The sequence below is a fragment of the Echinops telfairi genome, unplaced genomic scaffold, assembly GCF_000313985.2.
Source record: "Echinops telfairi isolate 266 unplaced genomic scaffold, ASM31398v2 ScPeMD7_7469;HRSCAF=8507_0, whole genome shotgun sequence".
Classification (NCBI taxonomy): domain Eukaryota; kingdom Metazoa; phylum Chordata; class Mammalia; order Afrosoricida; family Tenrecidae; genus Echinops; species Echinops telfairi.
The window spans coordinates 67,145,813-67,150,327 of record NW_022111372.1 but is presented as its reverse complement, the minus strand read 5'-3'; positions in this window follow the sequence as shown (position 1 = coordinate 67,150,327).

Genomic DNA, 4,515 nt, shown 5'->3' with positions numbered 1-4,515 from the left:
ATCCTTGGCAGTGTCAATCTTTTACCCATTTATCATGATGCTACCTATTGGTACAGTTGTGAGGATTTAAGTTTTCTTTACATTGTGTTGTAAGCCATACTGAAGGTGACAATACTTGATTTTCATCTGCAAATAAATCAAGTGCTCCTCACTTTCAGCAAGTAAGGTTGTGTCATCTGCAAAATGCAGATTGTTAATTAACCTTCCTTAACTTGTGATACTGCATTCTTTTTCATATAACACAGCTTCTCTGATTACTTGCTTAATGGTGACTCCATACCTCAGGGGTTAGAGCATTAGTCTTACAATTTTAAATTTTAAATCTCACTATAGCCTCTGTAGAAACACATACATATGAGGTGCTTGAAAATACCATGGCTTGGGTCACGCACGTACCACATAGTGCTCAAATAAAATCTCTGCATTTCAACACTCTAAAGAAGTCTTGTGCAACAGATTAATTCAACACAATGTGTTCATTGATCTCTTGATTGCTGCCTCTATGAACATAGTTTGAGGATACATGAAGATGAAATTCTTGACAACCTCAATTTCTTTTCTCCACTTATCTTGATATTACCTATTGGTCCAGCTGTGAGGATTTTGGTCTTCTTTATATTAAGTAGTTATTCATAATGACTACTACAATCCTTGATCTTTGTTAGCAAGTGCTTCAAGCTCTTCTCCCTGTCAGCAAACAAAGTCGTGGTTGTAAATAAGCCTTCCTCCAATTCTAATGTCACATTATTCGCATAATCCAGTGTCTCTGATGATTTTCTCAGCACACCTTTTCTGATTTTAAACCATGCAGTATTCATTTGTTCTGTTCACATAACTGCTTCTTAATCCATGTACAGGTCCCACATAAACACAATGAAGTGTTCTGGAATTACTATTCTCAAGGTTGCCCATACTTTATGAGCCACAAACGCTTTGTAAAGTCATTAAAACACAAATAAGCATCTTTCTGGTATTCTGTATTTTCAGCCAATATTTATTTGATATCAGCAATGATAACCCTTGTTCTGTATCCTCTTTCAAATCAGACCTGAACCTCTGGAAGTTCACTGTCATTGTATTGCTGCAAACCATTACTTGATGATTTTAGAATATTTACTTGCAAGTTATATCAATGATATTGTACTATAATTTGAGCATTCTGTTAGGTCATCTTTTTTGGATCTATACTAGTCAGTTGGCCAAGTAGCTATCTTCGAAATCTCCTGGCATAGGTGAATGAGTGCTTCCAGTGAATCATCAGCTAATTGAAATATTTCAATTGATAGTCTGTCAAAACCCAGAGTCTATTTTGGGCTAATATAGTCAGTGCTGTGTGAACTTCTTCCTTCAGTACCATTAATTCTTGTTCATATTCTACCTCTTGAAATGGTTGAATGTCACTTATAGAGGTATAATACAGGAATGTACACATGTAAATATATTTATATATAATGATAGGAATAAAGGTCTATGTACATATACTAAGTATTAATATGTTAAGTATTAAGGTAGCAGATAGACATTGTGCCTCTACTCAAGTCCTCAATGAAAAAACACTTTGTTCTAATAACCTGGCATTTTGTGATGCTCACCTCTCTGACACAATCACTGGACATAAAATGGGTGCATAAGCAAATGTGGTGAAGTAAACTGATGGTGCCAGGTTATTAGAAGATATAGTGTCTAAAGTCTTAAAAGCTTGAAGTTAAACAAGTGACCATCTAGCAGGGAAGCAACAAAACCCACATGGGAGAAGCACACCAGCCTGTGTGATCACAAGGTCTCCACGGATTCAGGTAGCAGGCATCAGAAGACCCCAAACAAACAATCATATTGATGTGAACAAGGGGGATTGAAGTGGAGACATAAAGCCCATCTGTGGATAATTGGACATCCCCTCAGAAGGGTCGCAAGGAAGGGATGAACCAGCCAGGTGAAGTATAGCACCCATGAAATATACAATATCCCTCTAGTTCTTTAATGCTTCCTCCCCCTCCACCCACTATCATGACCTCAATTCTACCTTACAAATCAGGATAGACCAGAATATGTACACTGGTACAGATAAGAGATCTCAACACACAGAATCCAAGACAGATAAACCCCTCAAGAACAGTAAAGGGAGTAGTGATACCAGGGGAGTAGAGGGAAGAAAGGGGGAGAAAACAGGAACCAATTGCAATTATGGACATATAACCCCCTACCTCCAGGGTGATGAACAACAAAAACATGGGTGAAAGGAGACAGCAGACGGTGTAAGATATGAAAATAATAACAATTTATAAATTATCAAGGATTCATATGGGTGGAAGGGTAGGGGAGGGAGGGTAAAAAAGAAGAGCTGATAACAAGACCTCAAGTAGAAAGAAATATTTTGAAATGGATGATGGCAACATATGTACAAATGTACTTGATACCATGGATGTATGGATTGTTATAAGAACTGCAAGAGCCCCGAATAAAATTATTTTTTAAGTACAAAGAAATGGTTGAATGTCAACTAGTTCTTTTTGAGACAGCGAATCTGTGTATTTTTGTCTATCTTCTTTTGATGAATTCAGCTCTATCCCTTTTCTCTCTTTTTTTAAAAAGGATTTTCAAATCATAAAACTCACCCCCAGAAAGCCTCACAAGATAAAGTATTACCTCTGCTAAACCCTTAAGTGAAAGAGTGGATTTAATATTACACATTTATGATATTTTCATGCACATAAAATGCCTAGTTTTGGTTGAATTAAGGTCTATGCTAAAGATGTAGTGTTTAGAAAACCCTTCAGCATACATATTTTGGTGGTGTGTTGCCTCATTAATTTTGCCTTCAAGTTAGAGGAAAGTTGAATTTAGTAACAAAAAATATTAATGTTTTTCCTCAGGTAATTCTTACTACAATCCAGAAAGTCTTATTAAAAAGTTTATTAAAATAACTAGAAGTTGGGTTATTTTAATTGTTTTCTTGGATTAATGCTACTAATTAGGTGACTTTAGTTTACTCTGAGATTCATACATAAGATTCTGAGAACTAAAAAGATTTTTGAGGAATCGAGTTTCCAAACTCTTATAAAGCAAAAATATTGGGCACTAGGAAGCATGAACAAATGTCATACTATCACAGTAAATGGGAACAAAATGGGCAAAAATAATTGACAAAGGAATAGAAGATCTCTAGGATTTACCAAGCACCTTCTATATGTACTATTATTGAGTAACTTTTATTTTAGTGGGTGTGTCCCGGTCTGCACGTATATACACATACAAACTCACAAAGTTGTAACTATTGAATCCAAGTTGACTCATAGCACTCCCCTGTGGGTTTCCAAGTCTGAAACCACTGCTGTTAATTTGAATTGCTAACCATGCAGATCATAGTCCAATGCAAAATCACTACACCACCAAGACTCCTATATTCATACAAGGGATCTTCAAAATATTCAAGGAAAATGGAATTATATGATAAAAGAAGTCCTTGAACCACACAAACATATCCTTTCATATGTGTGTGGCTATGTAGATATTTTATGTATTATTATATTTTTGTTGTTGTCTTGAGTGGCCATTTATTTATTTATATTTAAATACTTTCATAGAGGTTCTTACATCTCTTATCATAATCCATACATTCATCCAGTGTGTCAGGCACATTTGCACATATGCTACCATCATCATTTTCAAAGCATTCTCTTCCCACTTGAACCCCTGATATCAGCTCCCCATTTCCCCTTCTCCTTCCACCCTCCCTCACGAACCCTTGATAAATTATAGATTATTATTTTCATATCTTATATCGTCCTCCATTGCTCCTCACCCACTTTTCTGTTGTTTGTGCCCCTGAGAGGGGGTTCTAGGTTTATCCTTGTGATCAATTCCCACTTTCTTCCCCCACTCTCCCCTAATCTTCCTGGTATCTTTACTCTCATTGTTGGATTGTTGGTCCTGGAGGGTTTATCTATCCTGTATCCCCTGTATTTCAGATTCTTATCTGTAATAGTGTGCATATTCTGGTTTAATCAAATTTGTAAGGTAGAATTGAAGTCATTATAGTGAGGGGAAGAAAGCACCAAAGAGCTAGAGGAAAGTTTTGTGATTAATTGGTGCTATACTACACCCTGACTGGCTCATTTCTACCCTATAACCCCTCTGTAGGGGATCCCAATTGTCTACAAATGGGCATTGGGTTTCTCTCCACTCCATGCCTCCCCACCCACCCATTCTCATTGGGTATGATTTTGTACTGGGTCTTAGATGCCTACTACCTGATCCCATCGACACCTCATGATCACACAGGCTGGTGTGCTTCTTACATGTAGGCTTTGTTGCTTCTCAGTTAGATGGCCACTTTTTTTATCTTCAAGCCTTTAAAACCCCAGATGCTATATCTTTTGATACCCGGGCACCATCAGCTTTTCTCACCAGATTTTCTTATGCACCTGCTTTGTCTTCAGCGATCATGTAGGTAAGGTGAGCATCACAGAATGCCGGATTATTAGAACAAAGTGTTCTTGTGTTAAGGGAGTGCTT